Source organism: Mastomys coucha, unplaced genomic scaffold (genome assembly GCF_008632895.1).
Source record: "Mastomys coucha isolate ucsf_1 unplaced genomic scaffold, UCSF_Mcou_1 pScaffold5, whole genome shotgun sequence".
In the NCBI taxonomy this organism is placed as follows: Eukaryota; Metazoa; Chordata; class Mammalia; order Rodentia; family Muridae; genus Mastomys; species Mastomys coucha.
In genome coordinates this window covers 100,243,138-100,256,310 of record NW_022196911.1, presented here as the reverse complement: position 1 = coordinate 100,256,310, position 13,173 = coordinate 100,243,138, and the positions used below count along the sequence as shown (strand labels likewise).

General features: G+C 47.0%; 1 pseudogene; it reads left to right on the top strand.

Annotated features, from left to right (window-relative positions):
• The first annotated feature begins 5,272 nt into the window (after positions 1-5,272).
• LOC116078749 lies at positions 5,273-8,526 on the top strand (annotated as a pseudogene).
• The last annotated feature ends 4,647 nt before the right edge of the window (positions 8,527-13,173 follow it).

Here is a 13,173-nt window from a genome sequence, read left to right as displayed (position 1 = left end):
CCTCTGCCCCCTCCCTCTTTCTCCCCTCCTCCTTTCCCCTCCCATCATTTTTTTTTTTCTTTTTTTGTGTGACAGGATCTCTCTGTGTAGCCCTGGCTGTCCTGAAACTTGTTCTGTAGACCAGACTGACCTCGAACTCAGAGATCCCCTGGCCTCTGCCTCCTCAGTGCTGAGATTAAAGGTGTGTACCACCACACAGACATATAAATGATTTTTAACATTTCATTGATTATTACTCTGTGTGAGTGGAGGCACATACTCATGCCCCAGCCTCCGTGTGGAAGTCAGAGGACAACTTTCAGAAGTCAGTTCTCAATTTCCACACTTAAAAATGAAAACGGTCGGAAAGGAGATATCATTTGAAATGTAAATAAAGAAAATACCTAATAAAAAATGAAAATGGTTATTAAAAAATATTAGCCAAGTAGTGGTGGCACACACCTTTAACACCAGCACTCGGGAGGCAGAGGCAGGGGGATCTCTGTAAATTTCAGGCCAAGCTGGTCTACAGAGTGAGATCCAGGTCAGCCAGGGCTACACGGAGAAACCCTGTCTTGAAAAACAAACAAACAAACAAACAAACAATTATTTAGTGTGTGTGAGACGGTTGTGTGAGTATACATGCTATGACTGACATACATGTGGAGCTCAGTGGACAACTTTGTGATGTCGTTTCTTCCTTCCACCTTTGTGTGGGTTTCCAGGGATTTAGTTCAGGTCAGCAGTCTAAGGCTTGAGTAGCATGAGTCTTTACTTGCTGAACCACGGCCTTTCCCCTGTTTTTGAGGCAGGGTCTCTTGAAGTTCTGCTTGTGCTGCTTCCATCCCAGGCTAGCGGACCCTTGAGCTTCCGGGGATTTCTCTCTCTCTCTCTCTCTCTCTCTGTCTCTCTCTCTCTGTCTCTCTCTCTCTGTCTCTCTCTCTCTCTCTCTCTCTCTCTCATCTTGCTATAGAATTGAGTACCATCATCGCATCTGGCTTTGATGCGGGTTCCGGGATGGAGCTCAGGTCATCAGACTTGTATGGAAAGTGCACTTTTTGCCTGCTGAGCCATTTCCTTTGCTTTTTTCCCTTTTCTTTAGGGAGGGATTATTATATAGCCCAGATTGGCCTTCAATTCACAAATAGCCAAGGACGACTTGACCTCCTAATTTTCCTGGCTCTTCTCCCCAGGTCTGGGACTACAGGAATGTGTCACCATGCCTGCTTTATGCAGTGCTTCAGATGAACTCCGGGGCTTCTGCTAACTGTTTTATCAACTAAGCCATGCCCCCGGCCCAGCTGTCATTTTTATTATTAAATATTATAAATGGCCATCACTACTAACATTATCCTTCTAGAGATGTAACCAACACTGGCCTTAATTTTGGGGGTGGTTCCGGTGTCACAGTAGAACCCCTAGTGGAGGGGGACAGCCTGGATTTGGTCTTATTGCCTTTATCAGAGGATAGTTTTCTGGGAGAGGTGGATTGTGGAAGAGAATGTGAACAGGCAATGGAGGCCAGAGAGGGAGAAGATTCTCTTAGAGACCAAGCCTGGGCACGGGAGGCTGGTGGGAGCAGGGGAAGGCTGGAGAAAGGGCTGATGTCTCCCATTTGCTCCTTTAGGACCACGGGTGCTGACAATGGGTTTGGGAAGGCTGCTTTCAGGGCTCGGCTTTTCCACAAACGTTCCTCATTTAATCCTGGCAACAGTTTTGTGACAGGAGTCTTGGCAGCCTTTTACAGAGGGAAAGCTTCTCAGAGGCCTGACATCCATGCTCGCACAGCTGGCTAGACACAGGCAGCCCCATATCCTTGACGCCCACGCAGTACCATGGAAAGATGGCTTGAACCCAGTCCTCTAGGCAGGTGCAGTGTGATTTAGAGGGGACTTTGGTTCCAGGAAAGTGGTGCCTTGAGATGAGACAGACTACAGATGGGGCTTGGCAGTGACACAGGCAAAGGAGAATTCTTGTGGATCCCCCTTGACTTGCAAGTGTGAGCTTGCATCCATCAAGGGTACGGTGTACACTTGTCTGTGCCACAATTACCATATATTTGCATTTATTAAGCAGGGACAAGAAGGCTATTGACGTTTATTGGTTGGTTCTTTTTATTACAATTTTTATAACTTTTATTTAAAAACATGCAAATAAGTTGAATAGAAGTTCATTGAATTACATAGATTTGAGGTCTTTAATTTTGGTGTATGATTTTTTTTGCGTTTATCTATAATATTTATTTGGTTCTTTTGAAAGAAAACTTGTTTTTCTTTCAAGACACTATTTCTCTGTGTAACGGCCATAGCTGTCTTAGAACCCACTTGTAGATCATTCTGGCCTCTAAGGCACAGAGGTACCTAATCTGCCCCTGCCTTTCTGGTGCTGGGATTAAAGGTATGCACCACCATGTCTGGCTCTATAACAAATGTTTTATAGGTGCATGGAAATAAAAAGGGTTGCACAAATGGAAAGGTATCTTTAAAAATTCTGGAAGTAGAGCAAAACTTTTTAAAGGCAGGGTACATATCCACTTATCTCTACAGAGAAATTATCTCCCTCTAGAGGCCTAAGCCAGAGCTGAGAGACCAGGGGTCCTTTTGTGTCCAGTCCAGAAGAGTTTTTGGCAATGTCTAAAAACAATTTTGATTGCCATGGTTGGTGAAGTTGTTGCTCATATCCAGAGGTCTAGGGGTTCTGTAGGGATATCCTACAAAGTATAAAATGGTGCAACCCAAAACAAAGAGCTACCTAGCTCGAAACACCCACAGGACATCTGTGCCAACCAGTGCTGTGACAGACGTGGCACTCCAGGAAACTAGGGTCCAAACCTAGATGTCCCATTCTGCATGGGAATCACATAGGGGCCACCTACTCTTCTCTGAACAATGTCATCTCCAGCACAGAGCGCCTAGTTCTGTTCCTAGCACCCACACTGGACAGCTCGTAGGCACCTGTAATTTCATTTCCAGGGATTCTGATGCCCTCTTCTGGTCTTTGTGTGAATGCTCGAGTGTACGTGTGTGTGTGTGTGTGTGTGTGTGTGTGTGTGTGTGTGTGTGTGTGTGTTCGAGAGTGTGCACAAGCGCCTGTCTTTTGGTGATACAAACTGTTCACAGAGGAAACGCCACGATGTTCTAGATTTGTATTGATTGATACGGGAAGAAGCAGAGTGGGTCAGGATTCCGATGAAACCAGATTCCGTTGTTAATAGTTGAATCTGAGTGATGGGCACATGAACATTTAAGATCACATTGAGCTTATCTATATATTTGTAAGGGGCTGCATGCAGCTCTGTGGTAGAGCTTGTGCTTAGCATGCACTAGATTCCAGCTTCAATCCCCAACACCAGAAGAAGCAGCCAGCCGTAAAACTCAGAGCATGTAGGAGCTGCAGGGACACTTTGGGAACTAACAGACTACGGTTTCCAGACCATTTCCAGCGAACTCTAAGTTCCCAAAGAGAGGCCTCCAGGAATAATGCTGGGGGAGGGGGAGGGCTGAGCTAGTGAAATTCTCTCCTCCTTCTCCTCCTCCATCTTCTCTTCTTCCTCCTCCTCCTTTCCTTCTTCCTATATAGCCCACACAGACCTCAAACTCACAATCCTCCTGCCTCATCCTCCTGCATGTTGGGATCAGAGGAGTGATATACCACCATGTCAGGGTGCACTTCCCTTTCAACCAATTTAAAACATTTATTATTTTTTTCTGTTTGTTTCTGAGACAGGGTCACATGTAGCCTAGACTAGCCTTAAATTTTCAAAGTTCCTGAGGATGACCTTGAACTTCTGACCTTGCTTTCTTTACCTCCAAAGTGCAGAGGTGACAGGTGTGCTCTGCCATGCCCAGTCTATGTGGCTCTAGGGACTGAAGTCAGGACTTCATGCATGGCAGGCAAGCGCTCTACCAACTGAGCTACATGACTGGCCTTCTTTGACACAGGGATTCCTATTTCCCAGGCTCTCTTGAATGTGGTAAGTAGTCCAGACTGGCCTTGAACTCCTGCTTCTCCTACTTCTTCCAGAGTGCACCACTATACCAGGTGAAACCATTGTTATTATTGGTTTGGTTTGGTTTCAAGACAGGGTTTCTCTGAATTTGGCTGACCTGGAACTCACTCTGTAGACCAGGCTGACCTTGAAATCAAAGATATCCACCTGCCTCTGCCTCCTGAGTGCAGGGATTAAAGGTGGGCATCACCACCGTCCAGCCTGAAACACGGTTTTAGATAGTGGTGTTCTGCAGAGATCTCAGGCTGGCAAAGGGTTCTGCCTCGGGAGTGAAGAGTTTCCCTGGACCAGGTGTCTTAGAAGACAGCGGCTGGCCCATCTGAGGCTTCAGTTCTTAGCCTCCCACATACAGTGTGACAACATACTGCCTTCTTCCGGCGAGGGTGCTGCCCAGGGTCCTTGTAAGACTAAGGACCTGGGTTCTAAGTCCAGTGCGGGCCTGGGTAGGCTGCCATCTCTGCTCCAAGCTGGCTGAGAACATGCGGCCTCTCCCTCTGACCACCCAGCGCTTGATTTCTAAAGCCGGGTCTGTGGCACTGAGCCAGTCTTGGCTTTGCTGCCTGCCATGTGGCTAGGCCCCAGCAGCTCAGCTGGACAGAGGCCAATGCCTCCCAAACACACCTGAGCCAGAGAAGCAGTGAGTGAGCAGGGTCCAGCCAAAGGCCACACAGCAGCAGCACATTCTGGGAGGGAAATCCTGTTTCCTTTTTTTTTTTTTTTTTTGCCCAAGTCTCTCCTGTGTGACAGATTTGCCCTATGTAGTCATATAAAGGTGGTAATCAGGGATGAAGACATTAGGTTCCATCTGCAGGCTAAATGGATAAGGGACCTCTGAGACACACGGTGGAGGAAACTGTCACATTGTAGTAGAGGTCTATGGCTAGAAATCTGGCTGAGTTAAGAGCACAAAGGAGAACAGGCACCAGTTGACAGTAAAGGACCAATGGTCATGCAGTGACTCTTTTGTTTACCCTCTGTAATTTTAATTTTTTCAATCCTTATTTTTAATGATGGTTCTTAAACATTTTATCCTCCCTTGTGCCCACCAGAGAGAAAGGGTACGGGGGGGGGGGGGAGGTCCGACCCCAGCTCCAAGAGTGGCCGGAGCTCCCGGGCCATCTCCTCTGATGGCGAGGTCGGGCCGCCCCTGCCGCGGGTGACCGAGGAAACCTGTTTTTAGCTGGGCTCGCAGGCCCCGGGGCGGGCTGGCGGATTAAGGCTCTGCTGAGGGTGACCAGGGGGAGCGCCTCGCCTCCGGCGCCCTGGGCCCGGGCTGGGCTACGCATGCGCCAAGCCGGAGCGGCTCTCCACTCGCTCGTCCCGGAGCCCGGCCCCTCCCACCACCGGGTTCTGGGAGTTAAGGAAAATCCTGCGACGTTCTCCCTTTCTCCCAGGGGTATGTCCGCCTCGGTGCCCAACAATGGAATTTGGGGTGTCCCGGATCTGACTGCGGTTCGCGTAAGGAAGCAGAGTTCGGCTATCCGAGACCGGGGCTTTGTCCTCTTCTTTGTCCGGCTGCCTGTAGGTTTAGGTTAAAAAGTGCGCTGTTTTAAGTGTGTCTTCGGGTCCTTCTGGGAGGCGGCGGAAACCGAGATTCTAATAGCCGGGCCACTGCTGGTCATGGGTTCCTTAGCGGCTATGTGAATAGGCATAGGTTCAAAAGCTGCGGCCGAGCAAGTTCAAAGTTTTGGAGTGTTTTGAGAAATTTACAGCTCCACACCCAGAGTCTGCACAGGTTCTCTTGAAGAGAAGACCATGGAGCTGTATGAATCAACGTATTTCGTTGTCCTTATCCCTTCAGTAGTTATTACCGTCGTTTTCCTTTTCTTCTGGCTTTTCATGAAAGAAACATTATATGATGAAGTTCTTGCAAAATAAGAAAGAGAACAAAGTTGATATCTACAAAAACAGATAAAAAGAAGGCAGAGAAGAAGAAGAAGAAGAAGAAGAAGAAGAAGAAGAAGAAGAAGAAGAAGAAGAAGAAGAAGAAGAAGAAGAAGAAGAAGAAGAAAGTGCAGAATGCCTTCATGAATCTGATTCTGAGCATGTACCTCGGGACTTTATCTGGTGCTCCACCTGTGGAGGATGAACAGTTTGTACCTGCTCCATTGAATGTGGCAGAAACTTCTAGTAGTGTTAGGGAAAGAGAGAAGAAGGAGAAGAAACAAAAACCTTCACTTGAAGAGCAGATCATCAAAGAAAGTGATGCATCAAGGATCCCAGACAAAAAAGTAGAACCTATCCTAGTTACAAAACAGCCGCCCCCCCTCCCCCGAAGCAGCTGACTTGAAGAAGAAAGCAGGGCAGAAGAAGTCTAAAAATGGATGCGACGAGCAAGATGAAAAAGGTGGAAATGCTGACGGCACCTTGAAAAAAAGCAAGACACTAAACAAGAAAATGGACTAGGAAAGAAGAGCTTGTCAAAGAAGCAAAAGACAGAAAATGTTGCAGTCTTGGTGGATGAGCCCCTTATTCCTTATATATATATCCTTTGATGGATAATGCTAACTCAAATCTCGTGACGGATAAGAGAGAAACTATTGATGTGATTAAACCTGATCCCGTAGAAGGAATCCAGAAATCTGGAACAAGAAAAGCTGAAGATTGAAACTGACCAAGAAAGTGCTGAAGTGAGATTTAAAGATTTCCTTCTGTCCTTGAAGACGATGATGTTTTCTGAAGATGAGGCTCTTTGTGTTGTAGACCTGCTGAAGGAAAAGTCTGGCGTAATAAGAGATGCTTTAAAGAAGTCGAATAAAGGAGAACTGAGTGGCCTTCTGCATCAGCTGCAGGAGAAGGAGAGGATGCTCACAGCCATGAAGGGAGATGCCGATGCCAGTCTTCTGCATCAGCTGCAGGAGAAGGAGAGGATGCTCACAGTTGGGAAGGGAGATGCCGATGCCATAAAGGAGCATTGTAAGCAGCTGACTCAGGAAATGACGACAGAGAAAGAAAGAAGCAGAGTTGTTACAGCAGGGATGAAAGACCGGATTGGAACACTAGAAAAGGAACACAATCTATTTCAAAACAAAACGCGTGTCAGTTACGAAGAGACTCAGCAGATGCAGATGAAGTTTCAGCAAGTGTTCGGGAACAAATAGAAGCAGAGATAGCTCATGTGAAGCAGGAAAATGGTATCCTGAGAGATGCCGTCAGTAACACTACCAACCAGCTGGAAAGCAAGCAGTCTGCAGGGCTCAATAAACTACGCCAAGATTGTGGGAGGCTGGTGAGCGAGCTGAGGGAGAAGACAGGAAAGCTGCGGCCAGAGGAAGTCCAGAAGAAGAAGGCGGAACAAGCTGCTACCCAGCTGAAGGTTCAGCTGCAAGAAGCTGAGAGGCGGTGGGAAGAAGTTCAGAGCCACATCAGGAAGAGGACGGCCAAGCATGAGGCCGCACAGCAAGACTTACAAAGTAAATTTGTGGCCAAAGAGAATGAAGTCCAGAGTCTTCATAGTAAGCTCACAGACACGTTGGTCTCCAAACAGCAGCTGGAGCAAAGACTAATGCAGTTAATGGAGTCAGAGCAGAAGAGGGCGAGCCAAGAAGAGTCTCTGCAAACCCAAGGGCAGGATATTTTGGAACAAAATGAGGCTTTGAAAGCTCAGATCCAACAGTTCCATTCCCAGATAGCTGCTCAGACCTCCGCTTCAGTTCTAGCAGAAGAATTACAGTGAAGTGATGGCAGAAAAGGACAAACAGCTAAAGCAGACTGAAGATTCATTGGCAAGTGGACAGGATCACTTAGCAAGCAAGGAGGAGGAGCTTACGGTTGTACAGAATGTGAATTTCCTATTAAAAGCTGAAGTGCAGAAATTGCAGGCCCTGGCTAATGAGCAGGTTGCTGCCACACACGAGGCGGAGAAGATGCAGAAGAGCAGTCGCGTTAAGGATGATAAAAGAAGACTGCTTGAGGAGCAGCTGCAGCGCGAGGTTGCCAGCCAAATGGAAGGATTTAAGATTCTGAGTGAGCAGAATAAGGTGTTAGAGTTGGAAGTTCAGAAGCTGCAGGCGGCTGTTTCTCAGCAGCCTACTGAAGATGTGGTGGAGCAAATGGAAAAATGCATTCGGGGTGGGGGTGGGGGAAAGGTGAGAAGTTAAGGACTGTCGAAGAATTACTGGAAACTGGACTCATTCAGGTGGCCACCAGAGAGGAGGAGCTGAATGCCATAAGAACAGAGAACTCCACCCTGACGAGAGACGTTCTAGAGTCGAAGGCCAAGCAGAGCGATCAGGTTTCTTTTGTGTCTCTAGTTGAAGATCTTAAGAGAGTGATCCATGAGAAAGATGGACAGATCAAGTCTGCGGAAGAGCTTCTAGAAGTTGGACTTCTCAAAGTTGCTAATAAGGAGAAAACTGTTGAGGCTTTGAAATAGGAAATAGAGGTTCTAAAAGAAGAAATAGGAAATGCCCAGCTTGAAAAGGCTCACCAGCTGTCTGTCATTTCTCAAGTCCAGGAGCTGCAGAACTTATTAAGAGGCAAGGAAGAGCAGGTAAAGAGCATGAAGGCTGCTTTAGAAGACAGGGACAGAGACCTGACCGAGAGCGGGACGTGCACACAGGTGTGCTCAACACCACAATTTGAAGAACTTGAAAGTGTGTTGAAAGGAAAGGACAATGAAATTGAGACAATAGAAGCTAAATTAAAGGACATGGAGAGTGATCTTTGTAAGAAATCAGAACTGTTAAAGGAGGTACAAGATGAGAATAAATTATTTAAGTCCCAGCTCAATCATCAGAACCACCAGCAGACATCTTTTCCCTCTCAGGAAGAGTTACAAACAGTAATTTCAGCAAAAGACAGATAACTGATCTCTGCAATGAGTTAGAGTCTTTGAAGAATGCTGTTGAACGTCAGAGGAAGAAAAACAATGACCTTCGGGAGAAAAACTGGGAAGCAATGGAAACACTGGCATCAACTGAAAAAATGCTGCAGGACAGAGTGAACAAGACTTCCAAGGAAAGACGGCAACAAGAGGAAGCTATTGGGGCTGGCAAGATGGCTCAGTGGGTAAGAGAACTGACTGCTCTTCCAAAGGTCCTGAGTTCAAATCCCAGCAACCACATGGTGGCTCACAACCACCTGTAATGAGTTCTGACACCCTCTTCTGGTGCATCTGAAGTCAGCTACAGCATCCTTCCTTATGATAATAAAGAGATCTTTGGGCCAGAGTGGGGTTGACTGGAGTGAGCAGAGGTCATAAAATTCAATTCCCAACAACCACATGAAGGCTCACAACCATCTGTACAGTTACGGTGTGCTCATATAGATGCATAAAATAAATAAATAAATCCTTAAAAAAGAGAGAGAGATCAGCAGTGTGACTGTCTCTCAAAAAAAAAAAAAAAAAAAAAAAGAGGAAGCTATTGAGTTAGAGTCCAAAGACCTTCTCAAGAGGTTATTTCCAACAGTGTCTGTTCCTTCTAATTTGAATTATGGTGAATGGTTGCATGGCTTTGAAAAGAAGGCAAAAGCATGCATAGCTGGAACTTCAGATGCAGAGGTGGTCAAGGTTTTGGAGCACAGATTGAAAGAAGCGAATGAAATGCACATGCTGCTTACAGCTGGAATGTGAAAAGTACAAATCGGTCCTTGCAGAGGCAGAAGGGATTTTGCAAAAGCTTCAGCGAAGTGTGGAGCAAGAAGAAAAGTAAATGGAAAGTTAAAGCTGAAGAATCTCGAAGGACTATTAAGCAGATGCAGTCCTCCTCCACAGCCTCAGAGCAAGAGCTAGAGCTAAGACTAAGACAAGAAAACAGAGATATGGAGAATCTGAGAAGAGAAAGAGAGCGCTTGGAATTGGAGCTAGAGAAGGCCGAGAAAGAGCGATCGACTTACATGATGGGAGTCAGAGAGCTCAAGACACAGTTAAGTGAAACACATTCAAAACTTTGAAATGAACAAACAGAGAGAAAGAAGGTAGCTAATCATTTGCATAAGGCTCAACAGTCACTGAACTTTATCCACTCAAAATTTTCATTAAAAGCTGCCGGAGACACTGTTGCTATTGAGAATAGTGATATTTCCCCAGAAATGGAGTCTCCTGAGAAAGAGACGATGTCTGAAAGTCTCTCAATCAGACTGTGACACAGTTACAGCAGTTGCTTCAGGAAGTAAATCAGCAACTCACAAAGGAGAAGTAATCCAGGGAGTGAAGTAATTGGGAAATTATTCGTTAGACGTTAACAGAAGGCGTTGTATTATATTTTGCCAAATTAAAGCCTTATTTATATTTTACCCTTTCTACTTTGTCAGACACTGGACAGTCTTGTCTTTTCTAATCCTTGTTAGCCTACTGGCTTAAAGAGAAAACACGTTAAAAAGCCAACTCTGTACACGCCTTCAGAGTTTAGTTTTATGATAAAACTGTTTGAATAATTAGACCTTTACATTCCTAAAGATAAAATAAATCTAATCTTTTACCTTATTTTGCTCAATTATATTGTTCAGAAGATCAAAGTGGTATAGACAATGTGAAATTTAACATTTTAATACTGATGTTGTACACTGCTTTACTTAACATTTGGGAAGAAGCCACCTCTGACATCAACTCAAGGAAACACTTTTTGTTGCTATTATAATCAGCAAATAAAGGGACACTTATTATTCAAAAAAGAAAGAAAGAAAGAAAGAAAAAAAGAAAGAAAGAAAGAAAGGGTACAGGGAGGGTGGGGGGGAGTGGACCTGCTTAGAAACGTTCTTTGGAGCAACTCCCATCTGTGTTGTCTGGAAATCAGCATTTAGTTCACAGGTTAGCAGGCAGCAGCAGCTCGATCCACTCACAAACACCTCACGAATACACCAGCAGTCCAGTTGAGTAGAGTCAGGTTAGCAAAAATGGTGACATGGCCTAGTAGGGACAGCCAAGCCTCAGCTTCAGCTTGAGTCATCAGAAGGGACCCGGAGGGACACCAGGAGAAGTTCTCAGCTGTGCCTCTCTCAGGGAAGCAAAGATCAGCAAAGACGAGAGATCCGTAAGCACTGCACAGCTAGCTGTCCCAGCAAGCCAAGCTCTGTCCTGTCACTCCGTGGAGTCCTATTTATACCCTCCAACATCATGTGTCCTCCACATGCCTTGCCTCAGCACGTGCATCCAATCAGCCTGAGTCCGAGGAAGCAGCCACAAAAAGTGCAGCACACCACCGGAAGCTTTTAGGTGCATTTCTCTCTTTGGCATCCCAACAAATGCTGCTCAACTACGCAGTGTAAGGTGAACCAATACATGCGTGTTGTTAGCAAAGAATCTTTCACGTGTCTTCTCACCTGCTTGCTTTAGCAGAACATCCTCTCTCCTGTGTTTGCTTCAGCAAAACGGTCCCTCACAAGTCCCCCTTAGTCTTCCACCTGTGTCCACTTCTTAAGGAAATGTTCCTTCACATGTTTGCCCCAGCAAAACGCCATCCAGGCGACTTCCCAAAGAACCCTCAAGTGTCCACTTCAGGCCTCCACCTCTCGTCCTGTTCCAAGGCTGGAGGAAGTTAACTCACACCCTAGGCACTCTTCTCTTCCCTTTTCACAGCAGGGTTAGCCAACAGGAAGCTCTGGCTGGAGCCGGCAGGTGGCTGGGGATTTATCCCACCAACTCTCCAGCTGCAAGTCTGCCATGGCTAGCTGTGGTTCTTGGCTGAGGGTCCCTCTGCCAAGAGAGAGGTAGCTCTGATGGAAGACCCACCCTCCACTGCTCTGAGACAGCCAGGCTGATCCCCCCCAAGGCTATGACTTGCCAGCCAATTCTTTCATGTACTGGTGTCCACCTTATGTAAGGGTTGTGTCCCTGAACCTGCCTTTCACCCTGGCCCAGACATCCTCTTGCTCTGTGACCTTAAGAAAGTCACATTTGTCTCAGGATCCGTCTGTGACATGGTCATGGTGGCAAGAGGTACCTTGGCCAGCTTCTCTTGTCCCTCTTAGATTTGCTCTGAGTAAATAACGCAAGAGAGTGGGCCTTATTCCTCCTTGCAGTCTGCACACCATCTAGTGGAGGCCGCTGCAGCAAGGATGGAGAGATGGAGGGGCGGCTGGTGGGTGGATGATAAATCTCCCTGCAGGGACAGAGGCAATTCATCCCATGCCTCTGAGATGATCGAAATATCTCCTGGGAACTTGCCACCGCCTCTGCCCACTTCCTGGTTAATCCAGCATGTTCTCATTTGTAACTTGCTCTCCTGGGCAGACTATTCTCTCTTGAATAAGCCGTGACAGTCACACTTTAAAGGAATAGCACGGATCACTGACCACAGCTGCCCCAGGGAGGGTATCAGCTTTGGGGATTGGGAAAACCAAAGTTTTTATAGGACTCCTGTTTGTTCTCTCATATTCTTATTTAAACCAGAAGTTACTTTTATGATCTATAAGAGTTGTCAAATGGGTCATAGGTCAGTAGTAGTGCAGTCGCCTAACATGTGTAAGGACCTGGGTTCAAGGCCCATGACAGAGGGTAAAAATGTCTGCTGGGTGTGGTGGTCCATGCCTGTCAGTATAGCACTTGGAAGGCAGAGGTGGGAGGACCCTTAAGTTTGATGCCAGATTAGGTGACAATAAACCAACCAAGAAAAACAAGGGGGCAGAAGGAAGTTGAGGGAGTGTTGTGAAATACTCTCCTCTGGACACGGTGTGGATGTTTCCCTCATGAACACATAGCAGCTGTGTGTGTGATCAGCTGCACAGTCAGCATTACAGCAGGAATGGGGAGCACAGTGCTCCACCCTGCCACACAGTCAGCAATACAGCAGGAATGGGGAGCACGGTGCTCCACCCTGCCACACAGTCAGCAATACAGCAGGAATGGGGAGCACGGTGCTCCACCCTGCCACACAGCAGCACAGCAGGCATGAGGAGCATGGTGCTCCACCCTACCACACAGTCAGCATTTCAACAGGCATGGGGAGCACGGTGCTCTACCCCACCACACAGTAGTACAGCAGGCATGGAGGAGCACAGTGCTCCACCCCACCACACAGTAGTACAGCAGGAATGGGGGAGCACGGTGTTCCACCCCACCACACAGTATTTCAGCAGGCATGGAGGAGCACAGTGCTCCACCCCACCACACAGTCAGCATTTCAGCAGGAATGGGGAGCACAGTGCTCCACCCCACCTGCTGAGGAGCCATTGGCAGTTAAGGGCTCCTGGGGGTAGAGGAATACAAAGGAGGGAAGGAGAGGGGAGGAGAGGGGAGGAGAGGG